Source organism: Moschus berezovskii, chromosome 17 (assembly GCF_049115385.1).
Source record: "Moschus berezovskii isolate FMDL1 chromosome 17, NW_MosBer_1.0, whole genome shotgun sequence".
NCBI lineage: Eukaryota > Metazoa > Chordata > Mammalia > Artiodactyla > Moschidae > Moschus > Moschus berezovskii.
In genome coordinates, this window is record NC_142476.1 from 26,014,776 (window position 1) to 26,041,025 (window position 26,250).

The 26,250-nt window shown below is 41.4% G+C and overlaps 1 protein-coding gene and 1 pseudogene across 1 annotated transcript in view; one reads left to right on the top strand and one right to left on the bottom strand.

Annotated features, from left to right (window-relative positions):
- RNF2 (ring finger protein 2) overlaps window positions 1-21,027 on the bottom strand; it is a 46,456-nt gene extending 25,429 nt beyond the window's left edge. Inside the window, exon 1 of the mRNA XM_055419106.2 lies at window positions 20,791-21,027. The gene's annotated coding sequence lies outside the window, so the exon portion shown is untranslated. The remainder of the gene's footprint in view (window positions 1-20,790) is intronic.
- The window catches only part of LOC129550940 (small ribosomal subunit protein eS4, X isoform-like), a 62,914-nt pseudogene continuing 57,596 nt past the window's right edge, over window positions 20,933-26,250 (top strand).

The window sequence follows — 26,250 nt, forward strand, 5'->3', positions numbered from 1 at the left end:
CTACTGTATACAAATTATCACATTTGGTGGTTAAAACAACAGAAATTTCTCTCTCTCAGTCCTGGAGGCCACAAATCCTAAACTGGTATCACAGGGCCAAAATAAAGGTGTTGGCAGGCTGCGCTTCTTGCAGAGATTTTATGAAAGATTCTGCTCCTTGCCTCCTCCAGCTTGGAGTAACTGTTCGTGTTTCTTGACCTGTGGCTGCATCATTCCAATCTCTGCCTCTGTGGTCATACTGCCTCCTCTTCTAAATGCAAACTCTCTCTGTTGCTCTATTATAAAGACACATGTAATTAACATTTAGAACCCACCCAGACAACCCAGCGGAGAAGGCAATGGCAAGCCACTCCAGTACTATTGCCTAGAAAATCCCACGGATGGAGGAGCCTGGTAGGCTGCAGTCCGTGGGGTCGCTAAGGGTCGGACACGACTGAGCAACTTCACTTTCACTTTTCACTTTCCACTTTCACACATTGGAGAAGGAAATGGCAACCCACTCCAGTGTTCTTGCCTGGAGAATCCCAGGGACGGGGGAGCCTGGTGGGCTTCCGTCTATGGGGTCACACAGAGTTGGACACGACTGAAGTGACTTAGCAGCAGCAGCAGCAGCAGCAGACAACCCAGGGTAATCTCCTTGTATCAAAATCTTTAATGACATCTACAAAGACTCCTCCCCTCCAAAAAAGTAACATTACAGATTTCAGGGGTTTAGATGTGGATATCTTTGGGGGGTGGGAGGGGTCCATTTTTTGGCCTACCAGGACTGCCAAAGGTGACAGTTAACTATATAATCAACCCCTCACAGCCAACACTTATGTCTTTATTCTGTATATGATTTAAGGTTTTTTAAAAAAAACTGTGAGCCATATATCAGAAAACACAATCACTTTTAAAGTACTTAGATTATCCCATTTTCCTAGAAAGCATCTTTCTTCATTTGCTTGAGATCCCTACCACTATGAAACAAAACTATGAAACTCTTTTTCCCCCTATATTAAGAAACTTACCTTTTTCTTCCATGGTTATTGCCATCTTTGAACATAAAGTAAATAAAGGTCACATCAAAATTAACTCCCAATCTTTAGCATTTTTCTTTTCCTCTTGCATTTCATTATACAAGATGCAAATGAGCAAACAATTTGTTCCTTAATTAAAACACTGCTTGCTCACAGGATACAGGTGTTAAAAGAGTTTAGAAATTTATTCAAGACTAGGCAAACCACGGAGCAATAATAAATTCTGAGTAAGCAATCCAACTGCCATCATAACACCGCCTGCAGTAAGCATCACCTCATAAAAACCACTCACAGCAGTTTAATCTAAAGCTACAGCTGTAGACAGATACTGATTTCTGTAAGCTTCTAAAAATGCAAAGAAAGTATTCTTTATTGGAAAAGTTGTTTTTGGATTCAACATCTGGAATAAAAAGCTAAATTACTTTCAGTAACCCAACAGCTTTATTTAAAAAGAAAAAATAATCAATTCCTATTTGGATTATATCTTCTCACACTATGGAACACAGAGCAGGAATCTTTCAAAGGTGATTTACCAAATCTTCATTATCCAGTCTTAATTAAGTTTCTGAGTACTGTTGGTAACAGACTTAACATTTTTTGGCCTCTATATAAAATTATTGTCAGGAAAATAAACGTGTTAAGATATTTTTAAAGCATTTAAAATGCAGATCGAGATAATTCAGTGTAGTCTGTGCCCTCCTATGATACTTCTCATTACTGTCTCACTCCTCTAACATTACTCCTTCAGCGCCCCCGCCCCTACAGGTACTTTCTTTAATAGCCCAAGTCAGTCTTTCCCCGAGACTTCAGAATGCCTCTATCAAGGGTTATTATCAGCCAACACCAGTTATATGAGCAGCAGCCTTGTTTTCATTCTATCCCTTTGTGTATCCATCTGAGATGTTTTGAGCTGTGATATTAGAGAAGACACCTGGGAGTCCCCTGAACAGCAAGGAGATCAAACCAGTCAATTCTAAAGGAAATCAACCCTGAATATACATTGGAAGGACTGATACTGAAGCTCCAGTATGTTGGCCACCTGACGCAAAGAGCCAATTCATTGGAAAAGATGCTGATGCTAGGAAAGATTGAAGGCAGGAGAAGGGGACAACAGATGAGATGGCTGGATGACATCACTGACTCAATGGACATGAGTGTGGGTAAGTTTCAGGAGTTGGTGATGGACAGGGAAGCCTGGCGTGCTGCAGTCCATGGAGTTGCAGAGTCAGACACAATGCAACAAATGAACTGAACTAATCACAGGGGTGGACTTCCCAGGTGACTCAGCAGTAAAGAGTCCACCTGCCAATGCAAGAGACACAGATTTGATCCCTAAGTCAGGAGGATCCCCTGGAGAAGGAAACAGCAACCCACTCCAGTATTCTTGCCTGGGAAATCCCATGGACAGAAGAGCCTGGTGGGCTACAGTCCACAGGGTCATAAAAGAGTGAGACACAACTGAGCAACTAAACAAGAATCAGAAAGGTCCTTAAAAAGAGAGAAGGCAATGTGATGGAAGCAGAGATATAAATCAAAGAAATCTGAAGATGCTATACTGCTGGCTTGACAAAGGAGGAACAATTTGTGAGCCCAAGGGCTGTAGGTACAGCAGCCTCTAGAAACTAAAGAAGAAAAGGAACATGAATTCTCCCCTAAAGCCTTCAGAAGGAACACAACCCTGTCAACACCTTGATTCCCCAAGACCCACTGTGAACTTCTGGCTGTCAGAACTGTAAGATAACAAACTTGTGTTATTTTTTAAGCCACCATATTGTGGTAACTTATCATCACAGCAATAGAAAAGTAAAATACCACCTGAACCCAAATTATCAAGAGAAAGCCAAAGGGAGAGTGAGACAAAGTGAAAAAACTATGAATTTCAGTTAACTTGTCCCAATAGTCTTATCTTCTGCCAGAAGAAAATTAATGCACTCACAGGAAAAATAATCTTAATCTAGAGATGTAGTTCTCAAAGTTGGCTCCACACAGGAACCACCTGGAGAGCTTTAACACAATTCTGATACCAAGGTTCCATTTCAGACTACCTGAATTATTATCTCTGGGGCTCTTGGTATGGTTAGAAAGACAACCAGAAGGTTTTTATGCATAGCCAGGGTGAAGAACCCACTGTTCTAGCTAAAGATTAGTTTTTAGTGATCCAAGGAAACTTCTGGGATTTCCAAATGGTACAAGTTCCTGAAATTGTCCCCCATAAAGATGTGGTTCATCATTCATTAAATATACGTTTTGTTGACTTTATAATTGACAGTAAGAAGTTGCCTAGGCAAATTCCTAAAGGCAAAAGTACTGGCTCAAATGGCAGGTAACTTTTTATTCAGACAAATACTGCTAAATTGCTAGACCACTGTACCCTTCTACCAATTAAGAATCAGCAACACTTTAAAAGCCTGCCCAATCTGATAGGTGGAAAATAATATTTCAGTGTTGTTTTCATTTGCAAGCTTCAACCATGAGTGAAACTGAGTACATTTTCATAGCTTTACTGGCCATTTTGGGGGCTCTGTCATTTACTTATTCAGATTCATTTCTATTAGCTTTTTAAAAGGTACTTTGTAAGAATCTTTTCTGCTGAGGAAATTGACCTTTTGCCTGTCATGACTATTAAATATTTCCCCCCAGTTTGCCGTCTTTTGCCTTAGGCTTCTTTAAGTCACAGGTTTTATTTTTTTATATATCTTTAACGTATTTATCTTTCCCTCTATGGCTTCTTTGGAAAGCTAATCCATACTCTAAGATTATAAACAACATCAATCATATACCCATACTTTATTCTAATACTTCCGGAATTTCATACTTTACAAAGGCTGGAACCTTTCCCCCTCCACCCGCCCCTCACTGTCCAGGTATCATTTGCCACTTAGTTCATCTCTTCTCCATTGAAGGAAGTTAGCATGTTTTTAACTTACAACAGAGACGGAAAAAGAGGGGAAAAAATGTGTATGTGTGTGTGTGCGCGCACACACATATCCTTGTGTAATATGTATGTGTGTGTACCTGAAAAACTCTGAAGTAAAAGCTTAACACACTTTTTACATAGTCAACAATATAATGCCTAATTCAGGTACACAGAGTTTACAAATTCCCATAAGGTTATGGAAAATGAAAGTAAGCATTAGGCACACTGTCTCTTCCTTTCCCTTCTCCAAAGAAACACAACTGTCACCTCACAACTGGCTTCCTCACAAGCAATGAGGAATAAAGGCCCCCAGCGGTTTTTTCCTGTGGTTGTCCTCATTCTTGCAAAATACTTGTTGCCACTAGGTGGAGACAATTTTGTAATAGTAAGATTGGTTACTGAAACCAGAGAAGCCACCAATTTTCTACAAATATACACAAATAGTAAAGAAAGTCTGCTTTCAATTTTTCAGTAAACTAAGGCTGGTCATTTTAACTGAGGATCCAGTTTATTTATTTGTAAATTTAAGAATTTATATTAAGTAATACCAAGAGCCCCCTTAGCTCTAATATTTTATAGATCAAAAAGCTTTCCTAAATGTCCTTTCCCCAATGGTTCAGCAGTATAGAATCTGCCTGCCTATGCAGGAGACACAGGTTTGATCCCTAAGTCGGGAAGATACCCTGGAGGAGGAAATGACAACCCATCCAGTATTCTTGCCTAGGAAATCCCATGGACAGAAAAGCCTGGGAGGCTACAGTCCAAAGGGTCGTAAAGAGTCAGACTCTACTGAGCAACTAAGTATGTCCTCTTGGGCTAAGAAGGTATTCTACTTCCAGCAACTTCTTTCAACTGGAAAACTTCACCAACCAAAACCAGTCATTTCCTCCAATCTTATTTTTCAAAGCTTATCAAAAAGTGGTGCATTGTGTATTAAAGTTCACACATCTAACATTCCCGGTCACATACAAGGCTTTCTGCACTTCCTTATATGTACTTCTCCACATCCATCTGGCATGCTTGCACACATATTTTAAACAATGAGCTAGCTATAGATTTTCCTCTGAACTGGTATCTTTGTGCTAGAAGTGGTACATCTGGAGGGATTTCTTTGCTTTTTCCCTCATATTATTATTTTTTTTCTTTGCTCCATTTGCTCAGAACCTTCCATTTTTGTTGATTTCCTGAATTCTTAGTTGTCTGGCCCTCTGACAGGACATTCCCTGCCCTTGTACTTCAGCTCCTGGTTTTCATCTGCGGGTCTAGATTTTGTTCTAAAACTGTATCAACCTCTGTTTGCCTAAGGGGTTCCCAGTCAGCTGCTTCATCCAATTATTGAATCTAGTGAACTACTGGCAAACTACTGATTTACTTAGCCCTCAAACTCAGGCACAATCTAGGTTCTCAGCCCGGAACATGCACCAACTCTACCACAAACTAACCACATTCTTAGAGAAGGATTAATTTTCATTCTCCCCATGCTTCAAGATCAAGAGACACACTGTACACTGTTAATTTCCTGAGCAGAGCAGAAAAATTCTGAGTTCTTAGGTTGAGCAAGAGGAGCTACCAACTTCATTTCACATCCCTACCCAGATTACAGGAAACTGTAAACAGGGCAATATATTGACGTGTGTAAACAGCTTACTACTGACTGTGGACTATTGCTCTATGCCGTCAGCATACATGGTTGGCTCCCAATAAAAATCTGCAGACTTAATGGCAGAAACCGATCGGTATTTCTGAGAGGGACATGTGAAACACAAGGAAAGCATAAAGCAAAGCTTGAATATTTACATACGCTTATCAATAATGGCAAAGCTAAAAAGAGACTTCTAACAACTACTGACTTTTAGTCCAAAACCCCACGTGCCAGAATAGATGTTTAACAACTTGAAAAGTGGTAGTACACCTCCCTTTCTTGGGAGGAGAAATGCCCATCAAGTGCAGATTCCTGCCTGAAGGAGCAGAGATGCTGCTGAACACACTTCAGCAAGTGACAACACATGAGGTAACAGCAACACTCCCCAGAACACAGAAGACAGACCAACAGGGTCCACATTTCTCACAAGGGCATACTTCATTGAAAAATTAAGCTGTAGAAAGGGACTGACACAGAAACTAAAAAATCACATTGGGAAAAGATAAGAGAGAAAGCTGAAGGCTGATGCCTCCACATTCTCCCAACAGCAACTGGAATAACCCTTTCAGAAAACAGCTAGGCAATTCATTTCCAGAGATACAAAACATTCATAATCTTTCACCCAGTAATCCCAGTCCAAGGAAATAACGTTATTAATAATAACAGATAACATTTATACTTATCACTTTATATGAAATCTCTCTTAATCCTAACAACCCTATGAAACATGTATTATTAATTTCCCTCATTTAATAAATCAAGCCGAAATATAAATAAATAAACAAGCAAGCAACTAGCTTAAAGTTTGCAGTGAAAGAGTAAAGACTCAAAACTCAGGTTTGCCTGACTAAGAAGGCCATGCCCTTAACTATCACACCAATTATTATTCCTACCACAACAATAAAAACGCTGTCAGCACAGACACATCTGCTGCATCATCAACAATGGGAAATTTTTCAATCATTAAGAATAACAATCAGTCATACTGTATGAAGTAATAGTAATACTTACATGGCAAAGAGATGAAAGAGACCACTAACTTGCAGTTGTGCTACAATTTGTTGTTGAGTTGATCAGTCGTGTCTGACTTTTCTGCAACCCCCCAGATTAGCCCGCCAGGCTTTTCTGTCCATGAGATTTTCCAGGCAAGAATACTGGAATGGGTTGCCATTTCCTTCTCCAGGGGACCTTCCCAACCCAGGGATGGAACCCGGGTCTCCTGCATCTCCTGTATTGGCAGGCGGATTCTTTACTACTGCGCCATCAGGGAGGCCCTGTGCTACAATTACAGCTACGTAAAAGTTAACATTTTAGAAGGCAGCATGGAGTTGTCAGGAGTCTGTGGAGAGGGTTTCCCTCCATTGTCCAACTCCTACTATTATTATGACCAAAATACAACAGGCATAGGTTTGAACAGTTTTAAAACAACAGATCAGAGGAGTAAAGAATGTGTTTCTGGTGTCGCTTTGGCACACAGTAGATTTTCTCTTGCAGAAAAGCAACTATTATGGAAAACAGTGGCAGCCAGACTAGGATTTAGGAGACCTCAATTCTCATTGTGGGTTCTTGATACAACTTCAAAATGTAAACTGATTTCTCTTCTGCCCTTATCTCCTGGTTTCTGCAACTTGCATCAAAAAAAAAAAAAAGTTTAAAACTGGCAAAAAGCAGAGCCTGCAGTTTCAAAGGCTGGAGTCTTAGAAGAAAAAAGAAACCAGAAATTTTAAGGATAGAAAGATGTGTTACAGCGCTAATAAATCTAAAGATTAGCATAATCTCTAGGTTCATGAAAGCAGCAAAAATTTGGCATAGCTCAAATATACCAGAAATCAACATGACTTTGAGCAAGTCAATATATAGCTTTTAATTTATCTATAAAATGAGCATGTTTTAGGAAATACATATTTATTTGCAATGCCCATTAGGGCAGAGTTTCTTATTAGCAATTAAAAAAATATATTTAAATGTGTATATATTGAAAATGTATAGACACATATATGTCAACTAGGGTAAAGCTACTTATTAGCAATTAGCCTTCAAAAATCTTTATGTGGGTTCTTCAAATAACCAATATTAAGAAGAGAAAACCATATACTACTATAAAAAAGAAGAACTTAAGTAGCTAACGCAGCAAAACTCATTGTCTCCTAAGGAAAATTTATCCTAAACAATAAATGGAAAGGAAAATAACATTAATTTGATACAACCGACACTGTTTTCGGGCACTTTTTAAAAATAGCTTTCCTTCTACCTCTACTTTTTAAACAAAATCCTGTAAGTTCATGGCCCTTGCTTATTTTTTCTGAGTCTATATGCCCCTTGAGAATCTGATGAAAGCTAGGAATTCTTATCTTGGGAGAGGGAATACAAAGATAAAAAAACACAAAAGAACACACATACAAAATTTCAGAGTATTCATGGATCCTTATGAGATACCTGGACTGAAGGCCAAGAACACTTGCTCCACACTGTCTAAAAGAGTTCCAAATCTGAAACAAGCAAACAGAGGCTACCTTCTTTCTCAGTTTTCTTCAAATGTATTACACAACAAGCTGTTGCTAACAATGATGCATTTATTCTAAGCAAAAATAAACAAACAGGACCTAATCAAACTTACAAGTTTTGCATAGCAAAAAGAAACCATAAACAAAATGAAAATACAATCTACAGAATGGCAGAAAATATTTCCAAATGATGCAACTGACAAGGGATTACTTTCCAAAACATACAAATAGCTCATGCAGCTAAAACACAACAACAAAAACCCAAAAACCAAACAACCCAGTTGAAAAATAGGCAAGTTACTGAAATAGACATTTCTCCGAAGAAGACATACAGATGGTCAACAACCATATAAAAAGATGTTCAACATCACTAATTATTAGAGAAACACAAAACTATACAAGGCACTGTCTTACTCCAGCCAGAATGGCCATGATCAAAGTAAACATAACAAATGTTGAAGAGGATGTAGAGAAAAAGGAATTTTCTTGCACTCTTGGTGAGAATGCAAGTTGGTGCATGCAGCCATTATGGAGAACGGTATGGTGGTTCCTCAAAAAACTTAAAATTGAGTTGCCATATGATCTAGCAATCCCAGTCCTGGGCACATATCCAGACAAAACTATAATTTGAAACGATACATGCACCCCTAAATTCACAGCAGAATTGCATACAATCTCCAAGACATGGAAGCAAACTAAGTGTCTATAACAGATGAATCTATAAAGAAGATGTGGTACATATATACAGTTGAATACTGCTCAGCCATAAAAAGGACTTAAATAACGCCATCTGCAGCAACATGGATAGACCTAGAGACTCATACTAAATGAAGTCAAGTCAGAAAGAGAAAGACGGATCCATATAATATCACTTATATGTGTTATCTACAATATGACACAAATGCACCTATCGATAATAAAGAAACAGATGTGACGAAGAGACCTGCGGTTGCCAAGGGGGTGGGGTATAAGGGAGGGAAGGGCTATGAACTTAGGATTAGCACACGCAAACTAGGATATGTAGCATGGATAAACAACAAGGTCCGACTGCATGGCACAGGGAACTATATTCAACAGTCTGTGATAAACCATATGGTAACTGAATCACTTTGCTATACAGTATAAAATGACACAACATTGTAAATCAACTATGTGTTGCTGTGTGCTGTACTCAGTTGCTCAGTTGTGTCCAATTTTTTGCAAACCCCTGGACTGTAGCCAGCCAGGCTCCTCTGTCCATGGAATTTTTTAAGCAAGTATACTGGAATGGGTTCGCATTTCCTACTCCAGGGGATCTTCCTGACCCAGGGATTGAACCTGTGTCTCCTGCACTGGCCGGCAAATTCTTTACCACTGCACTGCCAGGAAAGCGCTTAATCAGCTATACTTCAATTTAAAAAAAAAAAAAAAAAAGGTTTGTTCTTACAAAGATAAACTATGGAGACAATAGGTGCTACTTGTTAAATACTTCCATCTGGCTGCCACAATGAAGGTTGTATCTCCCTACCATCAACATCAGTACAGGGCTAAAAGGAACCTTAGAATCCAATGACAAGGAAATGGATAAATAACCATGGTACATCCACTTGAACTATCACGCAACCATCAAAAATGTTACCAAGTTGATTATGGATTAGAAAATGTTAGCAATATCTAAAGTTAGATTTTAAAATACACATAAATTTAGACTTGTATAAAAAACACAATTAAAACTATATTTTAAAAGGCCCAAGTCAGTCAGATCAGTCAGTCAATCAGTTCAGTCGCTCAGTCATGTCCGACTCTTTGCGACCCCATGAATTGCAGCAAACCAGGCCTCCCTGTCCATCACCAACTCCTGGAGTCCACCCAAACTCATTTGCATCGAATCGGCGATGCCATCCAGCCATTTCATCCTCCGTCAAGCCCTTCTCCTCCTGCCCCCAATCCCTCCCAGAATCAGGGTATTTTCCAATGAGTCAACTCTTCGAATCAGCTGGCTGAAGTACTGGTTTCAGCTTCAACATCAGTCCTTCCAATGAACACCCAGGACTGATCTTCTTTAGGATGGACTGGTTGGATCTCCTTGCAGTCCAGGGACTCTCAAGAGTCTTCTCCAACACCACAGTTCAAAAGCATCAATTCTTCGCTGCTCAGATTTCTTTACCGTCTAACTCTCACATCCACACATGACCACTGGAAAAACAGCCTTGACTACACGGACCTTTGTTGGCAAAGTAATGTCTCTGCTTTTTAATATGCTGTCTAGGTTGGTCATAGCTTTCCTTCCAAGGAGGAAGCATCTTTTAATTTCATGGCTGCAGTCACCATCTGCAGTGATTTTGGAGCCCCAAAAAATAAAGTCTGACACTGTTTCCCCATCTATTTGCCATGAAGTGATGGGACCAGATGAGCTTTAAACCAACTTTTTCACCCTCTTTCACTTGCATCAAGAGGCTTTTTAGTTCCTCTTCACTTTCTGCCATAAGGGTGGTGTCATCTGCATATCTGAGGTTATTGAGATTTCTCCCGGCAATCTTGATTCCAGCTTGTGCTTCTTCCAGCCCAGAGTTCCTCACGATGTACTCTGCATATAAGTTAAATAAGCAGGGTGACAATATACAGCCTTGACATACTCCTTTCCCTATTTGGAGCCAGTCTGTTGTTCCATGTCCAGTTCTAACTGTTGCTTCCTGACCTGCATACAGGTTTCTCAAGAGACAGGTCAGGTGGTCTGCTATTCCCATCTCTTTCAGAATTTTCCACAGTTTATTGTGATCCACACAGTCAAAGGCTTTGGCATAGTCAATGAAGCAGAAATAGATTTTTTTCTGAAACTCTCTTGCTTTTCCCATGATCCAGCAGAGGTTGGCAATTTGATCTCTGATTCCTCTGCCTTTTCTAAAACCAGCTTGAACATGTGGAAGTTCACGGTTCATGTACTTTGAAGCCTGGCTTGGAGAATTTGTGCATTACTTTGCTAGCGTGTGAGATGAGTGCAATTGTGTGGTAGTCTGAGCACTCTTTGGCATTGCCTTTCTTTGGGATTGGAATGAAGACTGACTTTTTCCAGTCCTGTAGCTACTGCTGAGTTTTCCAAATGTGCTGGCATATTGAATGCTGGCATATTGGTAGCACTTTCACAGCATCAGCTTTCAGGATTTGAAATAGCTCAACTGGAATTCCATCACCTCCCCTAGCTTTGTTAGTAGTGATGCTTTTTAAGGCCCACTTGACTTCACATTCCAGCTGTCTGGCTCTAGGTGAGTGATCACACCATCGTGATTATCTGGGGCTTAAAGATCTTTTTTGTACAGTTTTTCTGTGTATTCTTTCCACCTCTTTTTAATGTCTTCTGTTTCTGTTAGGTCTTCACCATTTCTGTCCTTTATCAAGCCCATCTTTGCATGAAATGTTCCCTTGGTAGCTCTAATTTTCTTGAAGACATCTCTTGTTTTTCCTATTCTGTTGTTTTCCTCTATTTCTTTGCATTGATCACTGAGGAAGGCTTTCTTATCTCTCCTTGCTATTCTTTGGAACTCTTCACTCAGATGCTTATACCTTTGCTTTTCGCTTCTCTTCTTTTGCAGAAAAGCGTGGCGGCTGCAACAGACGGCGCAGAAAAACATGGCTGAGAAGAGCTACCCCATGCCCAAGGTCAGGGGCAGCAACTGAGAGCGCCAGGCTGCGATGGCGCAAGAATGGCAAGAGGAGCTACCTAACGTCCGAGGTCAGGGGCAGCAGCTAAGAGGAGCTAACCCACGTCCAAGGAGTGGCGGCTGTGCGGGCACTGGAGGGCCGAGAGGAGCTACTCCACGTTCAAGGTCAGGAGAAGCGACCTCATCCAAGATAAGGAGCAGCGGCTGCACTTTGCTGGAGCAGCCGTGAAGAGATACCCCATGTCCAAGGTAAGAGAAACCCAAGTAAGACAGTAGGTGTGCGAGAGAGCATCAGAGGGCAGACACACTGAAACCATAATCACAGAAAACTACTCGATCTGATCACATGGACCACAGCCCTGTCTAACTCAACGAAACTAAGCCATGCCGTGTGGGTCCACCCAAGACAGGTGGGTCATGGTGGAGACGTCTGACAGAACGTGGTCCACTAGAGAAGGGAATGGCAAACCACTTCAGTATTCCTGCCTTGAGAACTCCATGAACAGTATGAAAAGGCAAAACGATAGGATACTGAAAGATGAACTCCCCAGGTCGGTAGGTGCTCAACATGCTACTGGAGATCAATGGATAAAGAACTCCAGAAAGAATGAAGGGATGGAGCTAAGGCAAAAACAATACCCAGTTGCGGATGTGACTGGTGATAGAAGCCAAGATCCAATGCTGTAAAGAGCAATACTGCATAGGAACCTGGAATGTTAGGTCCATGAATCAAGGCAAATTGGAAGTGGTCAAACAGGAGATGGCAAGAGTGAACATAGACATTCTAGGAATTAACAAATTAAAATGGACTGGAACGGGTGAATTTAACTCAGATGACCGTTATATCTACTACTGTGGGCAGGAATCCCTTAGAAGAAATGGAGTAGTCATCATGGTCAACAAGAGTCTGAAATGCAGTACTTGGATGCAATCTCAAAAATGACAGAATGATCTCTGTTCATTTCCAAAGCAAACCATTCAATATCACGGTGATCCAAGCCTATCCCCCAACCAGTAACGCTGAAGAAGCCGAAGTTGAACGGTTCTATGAAGACCTACAAGACCTTTTAGAACTAACACCCAAAAACGATGTCCTTTTCATTACAGGGGACTGGAATGCAAAAGTAGGAAGTCAAGAAACACCTAGAGTAACAGGCAAATTTGGCCTTGGAGCACGGAATGAAGCAGGGCAAAGGCTAACAGAGTTTTGCCAAGAGAACACACTGCTCATAGCAAACACCCTCTTCCAACAACACAAGAGAAGACTCTACACATGGACATCACCAGATGGTCAACACCAAAATCAGACTGATTATATTCTTTGCAGCCAAAGATGGAGAAGCTCTATACAGTCAGCAAAAACAGGACTGGGAGCTGACTGTGGCTCAGATCATGAACTCCTTATTGCCAAATTCAGACTTCAATTGAAGAAAGTAGGGAAAACCACTAGACCATTCAGGTATGACCTAAATCAAATCCCTTATGATTATACAGTGGAAGTAAGAAATAGCTTTAAGGGACTAGATCTGATTGAGTGCCTGATGAACTATGGATGGAGGTTCGTGACATTGTACAGGAGACAGGGATCAAGACCATCCCCATGGAAAAGAAATGCAAAAAAGCAAAATGGTTGTCTGAGGCCTTACAAACAGCTGTGAAAAGAAGAAAAGCGAAAAAGCCCAAAGCTAAAATTTATTTCCAAAGGGAAATACATCAAAATTTGACAGCAATTAAAATTGAATACTGAAAGCATGATTTTTCCAGTTCTTAAATTTTTCAATATTAAAAAAAATTTTTAATAAATTAACAACTGAAAATTATCATATTGGTTAAAAAGACAACTTAATAACATCGATTTTTTTCCCCATTCTTAGCTCTTAATTACTTTTAAAAAGACTGAGCAACATATTGCACATAGGAATTAAAACTAAAAACAATCCATCTAAGTGAATGACAGCTTATGTACTCTGTGAAACTTTAAAGGTTTCAGAATAAAATTAATTGACATTAATAATCATGTTACTTAAATTATACAAAACTGTAACATTAGTTTTTCAAAAGTTATAGAGACTTCTGGGGAAACAATATTTCAGGAGACTAAACTATGGTTTCCATGGTGGCTCAGATGGTAAAGCGTCTGCCTGCAATGCAGGAGACCCAGGTTCAATCCCTGGGTTAGGAAGATCACCTGAAGAAGGAAATGGCACCCACTCCAGTACTCTTGCCTGAAAAATTCCATGCACAGAGGGGCCTGGTGGGCTACAGTCCATGGGATCGCAAAAAGTCAGACATGACTGAGTGACTTCACTTTTTTTAAAAACTATGATAAATTATGACTAGTTAACTCAAATTAGTAAATAAGACCCACATCTGAAGACAAACGAAATCGATTACAGCATTAGTAACAGAAATTTAGTCTTAATATTTTAGACAACACCGAACTATCAATAACCTAGAGTCTTCAACATGTTACCATTACTTTACAATTTGGAAGAGGAAATATTCCTAGAGGACAGTACCTCACAAAAAATAAAAAAGCTATAAAAAAAATCTTTCCACTAATTCAACAAGGCATGTTTTCTTCACAAATATGTCAATTATAACTTTTAAGATCAAGGATAAGAGGGTAAGTTCATTAAAACTAAACAACAGATATAATTTCTAATCCTGCTAAATGTATTTTTTAAAGTACAGAGATTTTTCTCTAAGTGATATTATAAAATAGCATAAATAAAACAAAAATAGGTAGTTTCCAGTAAAAATAGTAATAGCATCTATTTCTTCTACTCCCTCAGGTCCATCATTTAAACAATCTGTGAAGTGGTAGTTTCGGTCCTAGGTATATAAATTTTGGGTATCGTCTCATAAGATAGTCCTGGTGAAAAGAAATTAATGAAGCACATCGATCTTAACAGACAGTTACTTGAGGAGATTGAGAATACTACATAATCGACCAGCCTTGGGGAAAGCAGGGTTACAGGATATCCACAATTCCTCCTACACCCCATATTTTCACTCTAACAACCTTCTTTTAAATATGGAGACTCAAAAACTTGAAAGTAGACACACAACTATTCCCAAGATTCATGTCACAGATCAATCACTCTCTTTCTCTTTCAAGATCCATGCCATAGATCAATCTCTGTCTCTTTCTTAACATACATCCTCATATTTACAACACTCTTTGCTGTTTACCCCTTTTTATCTATATTACCTCTTATATCTTTACAAATAACCTCCAAGTTCAATGGGGATGCAACTTTTTTTATTATTATTTTTATAGAAAAGAAAATATACAGGCCAAGAAGCTTGCTAGTAGTGGAACCAGGCCTAGAAACCAAGTCTCCAGCCTTCAATTCTGAAGCGCCTTCTTCCATGCACAACACTACCCCTCTGTAATACAGGAAAGCCTTCCATAAAACATTTGGCTGGCTTCCAAGACAACCGTCCCAGGCTGAATTAGACTCTATATAGTAAATAGTATAAATAGTGAGGGTTTAAAGCAATTACTGGCATAGAAGCATACATCTTTTTATAAGTGAAAAATCAGTTGGTTTTAAGTTAAATCAACATAGTCTGTCTATGGTGGGGGAAACAAGTAGAATACTTCTAAAAACAAGTCAAAATGAAATATGCAGATCTGCACATTTTACAACAGCTAACAGAGGCAGCATAATCAACACAGGGAGTAGATAAAAAGAAAACAGTGACAACTAAAAAGAATAACGTAAAAAGAAACTGCATGATGCTTTTATTTTTAGGAAATAAAATGAGGAGCTTGTCTTTTCTTCCTTCCTCCATCCCGAAATAATGGAAATTTTAGAACATATATTAGGCTATAAAATAGTAAGAGAAGTAGAAGAGGATTTTATTTAGCAGCCATCAAACGAAATCCCTACCAAAATGGCTGACTCTGGAATATAACACATCAAAAATCCAAAGTCCTGTTTCTAGTTCAGTTACTGGTAGTATACAGCTTATATGAACCAATTATTTTAAGCTTTCAATTCTCACATCCATAAAATCATAACACTCTAGCCAAACTATTTGCTCATGACCTTGGAAGGAGGAAACAATGTCTACAAAGGTAATGAACAATACTTTAATCCCCATTATCCACTGCAAAAATAACTATTTCTCAAACATCTTCTAGGTATGAAGTACTAAGCTAGGCTAAAATTGCAGAGAAAATGATGGTCTTTATAATCTAAAAAATTAAGCAAAGAGAAATACTTAACTAAAGACAACAACTGCATGATAAAATTGAGGCGTCTCAGAGAAATGGCTTTCACAGGACATCAAACAGGATGAACTTGTGTTTGATCAAGACACCAAACAAAAATAGTGGTCATTAGGTTTAGCTGAGAAAAGAGGCAAGTAGGTTGCTTGTCCTTTGGATTTCCAAAGCACATCATTTATGCATTATTGTATTTAACACTGTACAGTAGTTTGTCATCTCCGCTTAGATTGTAAACTCAAGGACAGAGACCTTATTCAATTCACTTTTATATTCCTAATCCCTAGCAGAGAATCTGGCACACAGAAGATAATCAGTAAGTGTTTTTTAAATAGGCAAGCTAAGGACAGGATTCCCTATCTAAATTATTTTAATCTATATTACTTGTGCAGGTCATTTACTCCTTGTCTCTCAACTCCAAAATTACCACTCTAGACTGCTTTGTGGTGCTGGGCTGAGACTGTGCAACTGTATTTCACCAACTCTTCTGCCAGGGGAGGTCCGTGTTAGGCTTTGCCAATGGAGGTAAGAAAACAGTAAAAGGGCTGAGGGGACCTCCTTCTAGTCACTGGCAGCAACACTTGGTTCCAGTCTCCAGCTTCCTTCGGTATTCCCCAGAACTAGCCTAAATCAGCAGCTCAACAAGGCTGACCTCAAAAATTCAGAACTAGGCCAATAGAACCTCTTTTCTGAGCTCTTTGACTGATTACTATAATGTTCTCTTTCTGCTCTTACATTCATCCAACCATCTCCCTGTATTAAATGCCTTCTGTTCAAACTCCTATTGAACTTTCTATTTTGTCTATTGGACACTAATACCCTGTTCTTCTAACTGCTTCACTCTAAGATATCTTGCTGCTTTATTAAAGGGGAAAGTAAAGGAACTTTGAAATTATTCCTACAGATAAAATATTTTAGAAAGAATAATGCCAAACCTTTAAATTTGTGTGTTATGTTGTAACACAAATATCACTTAACTTTTGCAACTTAAACTATCCAGCATGCAAAGAAACACACACACAAAAAAAGGAAATTAGAACTATTTAAACAGTTCAGGCTATTCCAAGAACACCCCCCACGTTCTCAGTAGAACACATGCATCCTAGAGAAAATGAGAGTACAGCGGATCTGCGACACCTCAGTGGTGTCAGTTCCCACAAGCCTCTCCCAGTATGAGCATGATGACGTGCTGAATATGATTCTTAAATTTAAGGATTTTTTTTTTTTTTGCTGTGTTCAACATGGCCCATAGTGTAGGCTAACTACTTCATCTAGCGTTCAACAAAAGAAACAGCAATCTGTTCCAAAACTAAAGCTGAACTGAACTTACTGGTATCTTCTTCCCATCCTGAAAGATTTCAAGCATAATTTTTTATTATATGTGATTTTCATTTTACACATTGTCTTTAGAAACAAACTTCTTCATAAAATACAACTCCACACTACAGCAGAGACACAGAAATAAATCCCTCCTGCAGGAGAGCCCCAAATCAATACAACTGTTGAAAACAAATGACCAAAATGCTTTGATATTTTTACATGGTTTGTTACTTCATTTAATAAGATGTCCTCACTAGACAATTTAATCTGTTAATTTCAAAAATAATTTTTCATTATTGTACTTAATAAACTGAATTTTTAAAATTACAAGAAAATGGCAGGTAGTAGAGAAAAGGCAAATTCAAGCAATAAGAATCTTTCTCAGAATTCTTAGTGATGTATCTATATAGCTCCTGAGCATCCAAAAAAAGTAGCACTAGGCCCAGACATATTAGTCCACCTCCTCTGCCTAATAACCATAAGCCAAAAGAGAAGTGAAAAACATTTTAAACTTGAAAGTTCCACTGGAATTCCTCCACACAGCATAAAAACGGAGAGTGGGCCACCTGCTCGCTTAGCACCTATAAAGTCAGGGACTGATCACCTAGCTCCTGCCTATGGACATAACAGCACTAGTTGCTACTTAACTGCCAAAAGTTTTGTTACCACAGTCAGTATATCTATGTAAAATCAACCAAGCTCTATGCCTAACAAGGGACACCAGAGGACCTGTTTGATACATTAGGTAGAAAAAATGAAAAATCTGACAGGGGAACAGACAGGATATCTCAACCTACAGAGAATGGACAGGGTAAATTTTACTGTACCTCTGTACTCATATTATATCAGGATCTACTCATTTCAATGCAAATAATCACTCAATATGTTACTATAATAACACTGATATAAGGTTTCAGAGATGAAAAAAATTAGGAAATTAAATAACTAGTGTGTGACAACAATGTCTTCCACAACATGTCTAACAAATACTAATTAAAAACCAAGTGTAAATCTGTACACATCTGTACACAGTCTATATAATCTTACAGTGTTTTCCCTTTTTTAAAAACTGCAAACTGTGATGCACTGTTTAGTTTCCCCAGATTTAACAAGCGAGTGGATACAAAATTCTGAATGCTTTAAATCATATCAGAAACACAGCCATGATTTTAATAAAGTGCTTTTTAATGTTAGCTCACTTCTCTCGCTGGAAGGAATTATGCTTCTGAGCTAATGTATAGAAATGAAACTGTCACTGAAACATCTGGTTATATATTATTCATTAGACATATATCACCTTTACTCCAAAGACTGCATAATATAAACACAAACCACGAATAAATCAAATTAAAGAGATAGACCTGACACCACATGCTGAAGGTCAGTGATAGACAAATGAAATTCCAAAGATGTTTGCTGACCTGCTCCATATTTCTCTCCTCATAAACCTGGTAACTAGCAGTCTGAGAGTTCCACAAAGGCAGAGGAAAAACTCAAAATTCTCAGTATGCTGAATGTTTGCATTGTCTACATTATGTTCCGTTCCGTTAAGTCGCTCAATCGTATCCGACTCTTTGCGACCCCGTGGACCGTAGCCTACCAGGCTTCTCCGTCCATGGGATTCTCCAGGCAAGAATACTGGAGTGGGTTACCGTTTCCTTCTCCAGGGGATCTTCCCGACCCAGGGATCGAACCTGGGTCTCCCGCACTGGAGGCAGACGCTTTAACCTCTGAGCCACCAGGGAAGCCCGGGTTCTAATTTAAAATTTTTCTATGCAGCACATTTGAGAACCATCAGCATATTTGTCTAATACTCAAGCCCACTAGCCTACTCTGGCAGTTGTCCTTAATAAATTCTCCATTTCACTCTCACACCTACTATAATTAACCTCAAATGTGTATTCCACAAAGGTACCTGAAAGAAATATCACCAATCCTTAGAAAAAGTAAGGGGCCATATTTGCTGCGCTAGCCTTGGAAAATGAAGTCTTACACACCCATTGTTTTATTAAAAATTACGTTAAACGTACAAACAAGACTTTTTAAAAATACCTGTTGATTCTGACAAGTAGAAATTTCAGGGGGAAAAGGGAATAACTAAGAGTCATATTGCTTCCATTTAAATTCTTGATAAATCAAAGGATGAAATAACCACTTTAAAAACACAGGTTCTACTACCAATCTGAGTTATTAAAATATTCAAAAACTACACTCTTTTGCAAGTGAGGAAAGTAGATTCTCTGCCAATTACACTAAGTATTCTAGCTGATCATCGTGGAACTACCAAAAGTAGGTTATGCAATGCAAATCACACATAGTTTTCAACATAATTCTCAGTCTAAAACACTGAAATCATATCTCAATTGTTTTAATTTTTAAAAGAAATAAAGCATATTACGAAAAGGCCGAATGCAAACCTATCCTGTTCACCGCAAACCAATCTTTACACACCTCCGAGGAACCTGACATTCTCAAACCATTTAACCACGTTAAAGGCACACATTCTCTAAAACTTCGGAGAGGCAGGCAGTAGAAACCCAAAAAAGGTTTCAAGGAGATAAGCCTGTAACTGGTCTTCGGGTCCCCCCAAAATAATCGGAATGAACCTCAAAGTTTTAGATCAATTTTTTTTACTAACAGTAGCTCTGGGCGCAGGGAGACTTCACCAGGAGGGAAAGGATCCTGACAACCCGGACGAGGGCTCCCCGGCGACACTCGGGGGCCAAAGCCCTCGGAGTGCACGACGGGGTTCAAAACGCGAAGCTTCCATCAGGAACAAACCCAGACGCCCCCTCCCCCCATGACTCCTCCGGGGCACCCTCGGGGGTTTGAAAGCGCAGCAACAGATACTCCCGAGCAGGCAGGCGGCACTCCAGGAATGTTTCCACCAGGAGGGGTCTCCCCGCCGCCTACAGGGAACCCCGACGCCAAGGAGCGCCTCGACACGCCAACCCCGACTCCGGCGCCCCGGGGGGAGAGCGGGCTAGGCACACAAAGCGCCCCCACCCCACCCTCACAGCGCGGACACACACGCCACACACTCCCCCGGCCGCGAGGGGAAAGCCCGAGCGGGGAAAACCCCGCATTCCACGCGGTTCGTCTCCGGAGAGGGGCGCGGAGAGGCTGGGGGCGCCCGCGGCCCGGGGAGCCGACGGGGTGCCGCGGCGCAGCCCCGGCCTCCGCGCGGAGTGGGCAGCGGGCGGCTCGCACGAAGGAAGGAATCCCCGAGCTTCGCCCACGGGGGGGTCCTCCTCAAGCCGGACTCCCACCCCCGCCAAGACCCTCGAAGACACGGGAACAATGAGAAGCCGCCTTCCCCCGCCATCCCCGCCCCGAGAGAGGCCGGGGGCGGCGGCGCCATCTCCCCTCACACCCCCGCGGATACACGCACCCGCCCCGCCTCAGCTCCGGCCCCGGCGCGGCCGTCAGCGGCCCGCAGCCCCGCCGAGCTGACGCGCAGCCGAGCCCGCCGCGCCCGCGCCCCCTCGCCGCCCCGCGCGGCCCTCGCCTCACCGGCTCCTGCCCCAACCCGGGGCTCCGCGGGCCGCGGCCGGAGCGAGACTCGGGCACAAGCCGCCGGCGCCGCCGCACAATATGGCGAGCCTCGGCTTCCGCAATGGAGCTCGGGAAATACAACAGGGGCCGCTCAATATTCATGAGAGACCGAGGGGAAGCCGGCGCGGCCGGCGCGGCGGGGAGGGCGGGAAGGAGCGGGCGGGCTGGCGAGGGGGCGGAGGCGCGGGACGGGGACGTGCGCGGCGCGGGGAGGCCCGCGGCGCGAGGGGAGGGGGCGCCGCCGCGCGCTGCCGGGAGCGCCCGGCCCCGCCCCGGCCCCGCCCCCGGCGGCCCCGGCCCTGGCCGCCCCGCCCCCGGCCCACGCCCCGCCCCCCGCCTCCCACGCCCCGCCCCGGCCCGGCCCCGCCCCGCCCCAGGCCCCCGCCCCGCCCCCCGGCGGCCTCCGCGGGGCGACGCGGCCGCCGGACCACGCCAGGAGGACGGCGGTGGCACCTCGCTCTCAGCGTTCTCTCCGCTTGAGCTCTCCTGCCCCTGCCCGCGCCCCTCACTGCGCCTCCCTGGCCCGCTGCTGGGGCTCGCACTCGGACTCCTGCTCTCGCCCCTGACTGCCTCCTGTTGTTACACCCATCCCACCCGGTGGACGTCCCCGTCAGGCTTTCACCTCTGGAACTTCACCTGAACTTCGGCACTCTGCCTCCCCCCACCCCACAGCAACGCTCACACACACTTTCCGTCCTTGCAGAGTGAGCCTGCAAGACCCAATTCCAGGGAAAACGACCTTCAGTGCTAAGCGTGTATTCTTGGACGTCTGTAAGCGTTCTTCTAGTTCTCAGCGGCTTACTTACTTACCTTGCGGCTGTTTGAATCCTTCCTCAGCCCCTCCCAGTATTATCTCCTGAGTTTGAGAATAAGTGATAGAGGTAATAGGTGTAATCGTTACCTAACGCACAACCAGTTAGTCTACCACCAAGTATATAAAATGTGAATAGATTAAGCTACAAACTGAAATAAATGAAAGAGTTCCTGATCGCAAGGTGTACTATTGGTGAGATGATCTGTTCTCTTGAAAAATAACCAACAGTTTCGGGTAGTAAACTGAAGGCACTCGGGACACAAAGGAAGGGAGTGCACTGAGAATTGGGCAAGCTATGTTTATAGCCTCCAATGTGTCTCTTAACTGTGTGACTTAACTAAAGTACATAATTGTTCTGGACTTTACTTTCCTCGTTTGCAGAATGAGAGGATTGTGTTGAACGATTCTTAGGTCCTTTCTAGCTTTTGAACTCTAAACTCTCTACAAGCAATGCCAAATGATATAAATTTACATAAGATTTTGGGAAAGAAAAGGATCGATTCTAGCTGGTGTGTTAGCGGAGATTTCCTGAGGAGCTCGGAGTTGAGCAGGACTGTGAGGGATAGCTTTGGATAGGTGGAAAGAAGACAGGCGTTAAAATATTTAAGACAACACATCATTTGCCCTACCTAACAATCCATTAAGATAAACAAGAGCAAAACCAGGGACTTAAAACTTTCACTTACTATCTAAGGCTTTAAATAAGAAATGACAATTCTCAGACTCTACAAGCCCTGCAAGGTTAAGCTGTTTTTCCAATGTGGAACAAAAAAAAAGAAAATCGGGAATGCTCCTGATTCTCCCTTCCTGTAAGGGTCCACTTTCTAAAATCTTTGTTCACAACCTCATGTGTCATCGCATTATTGCTGTTCATAATTCTGAACGTTTTACTCTAGTGAAAATGCATATGAAAATAATATGTGGTGAGGTTATGATTTTGAGAAAAAACTGTAAAAAAGAGGACAGGAATTTTATGGATAAAAGTTAAAATAGTACTTTAAAAAGATTGACAAGAGAATTAGTAGAAAAATGGAAAAGCTATGGGATATCTGGATTAAATGTGATTAAGAAGCGAGACCTCAGGCTAGCATCCTTAATTTTAAAGACACTACTGACAGATTAATGGAGCTCATATTATCTATTTTATCTCTTCCTCAAAAACTTGTACTGAGAGTGTTATGGATGTCCCCTGACTGCATTAATCAGGAAAGACTATGTTATGGCACAGTAGCAGACATCTCATCTCCCAAATCTTCATGCCTTAGCACACCAAAAGTTTATTGCTTGTTCATGCTTCTTGCGAATCGGGCTTATTCTATTCCAGTCACTCCAGGAACCAGATTGGCAGAGGGGTCACCCAGAACACAGCAACTGAGTCTCTGTGACAGAGGAAGAAAGTGACTGAAGAATCCCTATGAACTTTTCACAGCCTTAGGTTGGAAGCAAACGTCATGGCCAAAACTGGTTACGTGGCTTCCTTCATCTTCACAGGGGCTGAGTCTTTAAACTGAGGCCGAACCGAGTTCAGGAGAGGTGGTGATATCTGTGAACAATACTAATGTCGGTCACCCTGAGCCCACCAGTTCGTTTCTAGACATGATGAAAAAGCTCTATGTTTTATTTCATAACACTGGCTCTCTTGAATGCCTCCAAGAAAGGTATGTTTTCAAAAAAACAAAACAAAAAAAAAACCTCACTGTACTGTTAAGAGTCAACTATCATATAAACAGAATGCACTTTTCATCTTTCTTCCCCCCTTTTAAATTGTACATTAAATCAATGTCAAGTCCAGTCAGTCTATCAATTTGACATATCCAGCCTACACCCTTTTTGCTATTTTTTGACCTGACATGAGGGTCCACCCTCTAAAACATTTCCTATTAACACTCTACCCTCTTGTTTAAGTAGTAATTATATTTTAACCAGGAAGACTAAATTAATACTATATAATACAAGTATTCTAGGTGGATGACTAGATGACTTCTAGTTAGAAAGTTTCTTTTCCCTCAAAACTTCAAAAGTAGTACCCTGTTAATCACATGGTGAATTGGATAAACAGCTCTGATCACAAAAATCACCCCTTTCCTGGTTTTCTATTATGGTGATACTACAAAATGTGATTAGTTCAGCTTGGTCAACTTTTGTTGAGCATCTACTATGTGCTAATATTTGCCAAATGCTTGAAATAAAGATGTTAATATAACTAGGATACAAGTTCTTTGGGAGCAGAAATCTTGTTTATAAGAAAAAAATGTGTATAACTAGCACGATGTTTGGCATATAGTAGATGCTGTACCTAGCACGATGTTTGGCATATAGCAGATGCTGACTAAATAGGCATTAAGAGAATGAACAACTGGGAATCTTGATCCCAGTGTGTATATGAAGTAGAATAGTTCATATGATCTTGGTAGGTCTCACTTTACTGCTTAACAGCAGATATTTTTTATCAGAATTGCGTTTAGTCCCCTAGAGGCTTTTTCTACTTAGACAGTTTGTCTTAAATGGAAATTCATGCCTGCCCATTCTATATCCACCCCATGGATTTCTTTTCAGCTGTGCTCCAGATATCTAATTGTTACCTGCTTATCTGAGATGAAGATTGCAGTCCATCAGCATTTTGTTAATAAGAAGCTATAGGGAATTCCCTGGTGGTCCAGTGGTTAAGAATACACCTTGCATTGCAGGAGACGTGGGTTCAATCCCTGGTCAGGGAACTAAGATTCCACATGCCGCAGAGCAACTAAGCCCCTGGACTGTGATACTGAGTCTAGGTGCCACAACTAGAGTCTGAATGCAACAAAGATCCCACAGGGCACAACAAACACCTAGCACATCCAGATAAATAAATTTTTTTTAAATATGTGCTTGATTGCACGTTTTTTAAAAGAGGATTATATATATAAGCTGTGATATATATATGTATCACAGTTTATCAAACACTTTTACAGTCATTATTTCACTGACTCTTCAGAACAGTTCTCCAAGGTATTATTCCTACTTCATGGAAGAGGAAAATGTCGCTTCTGTGGTTAACTAACTCTCCCAAACATTGAGCTCATAAGCTGCAGAGCTGAGACTCAAAGTCAGGCATCTGACTCCAAGTCCAGGCTACACTCCATGATACCGCCTATGCCTTCCCTCTCTGTGCTACGCGCGCAGCGCCAGCATTCTTCTTCTTTCTAATGGGTAAGCAGGCTGAGACAAACACCTCCACAATGTGCTCTCAACAACAGTGTTTATTCTTAGTGTCTAATCATCAGTGTGGTTCATTTTAAAGAAGCTAGAGACAATATAATAGATGCTATATAATAATAGTATATGAACCTGACCTGTTGACAGAAAATCATCAGGTTTTGTTTTTGTTTTCTTAGAAAAGTTACATAAGAAAACAAAACTGAAAGGTAGGTTAAAGCACTGGAATATATTGGGATTTAATCACTATAAGAAAACAAAAACAAAACCTGAATCTGCCTGCTAGTGCAGGAAATGCAAGATGCTGGTTGGATCCCTGGGTCAGGAAGATCCTCTGGAAGAGGGCATGGCAACCCACTCCAGTATTCTTACCTGAAGAATCCCTTGGACAGAGGAGCCTGGCAGGCAATAGTCCTACTGCTGCTGCTAAGTCGCTTCAGTCCTGTCCGACTCTGTGCGACCCCATAGACGGCAGCCCACCATGCTCCCCTGTCCCTGGGATCCTCCAGGCAAGAATACTGGGGTGGGTTGCCATTTCCTTTTCCAGTGCATGAGAGTGAAAAGTGAAAGTGAAGTCACTCAGTCGTGTCCAACTCTTGGAGACCCCATAGACTGCAGCCTACCAGGTTCCTCCATCCTTGGGATTCTCCTGGCAAGAGTACTGGAGTGGGGTGCCATTTCCTTCTCCCGGCAACAGTCCATGGGGCGCAAAGACTCAGACACAACTGAGCAACTGAGCGCACACACACACACACATACACATTTATAATATAATTTTCAAGGGATTCCCTGGTGGCTTAGAAGTAAAGAATTTGCCTGTCAATGCAAGAGACGTCTGTTCAGTCCCTGAGTTGGTTAGATCCCCTGGAGAAGGAAATGGCAACGCATTCCAGTATTCTTGGCTGAGAAATCCCTTGGACACAGGAACCTGGTGGACTACAGTCCATGGGGTCACAAGAGTGGGACATGAGTTTAGTGACTAAACCACCACCACCATAATTGTCAAACTACATCTACCAGCCTCTTTATTTGTCATCTTTTAGATTTGTTGTGCTTTCTTTGAAAGGGTGAAATTAAGTAGGAATGTTGTAGGAAGGCCTAAAGAGACCTGTAATTCAAGGTGGCTTCAGGAAGCAGGCAACTCGAGATTTACTACCTCTTCAGCTGAAAAAATATAGCTCTAGCCACAAGCTTTAGTGATGTTTTATTTGTATTTCAGCATAGTGCATTTCTTTTTGTGACACTTCCCTTGGTGTTTTAGTTCATTGTTCCTTTTTATATTCCCAAGACAATCAAAATAATTGGTGCTACTCTTAACTGTTCAGCTTAGAGTTAAACAGATTAAATGAGATGGGCTAGTTAAGCTTTGGGGGAGAACTAAATACTATTGCTATTTCCCTCCTATGGAG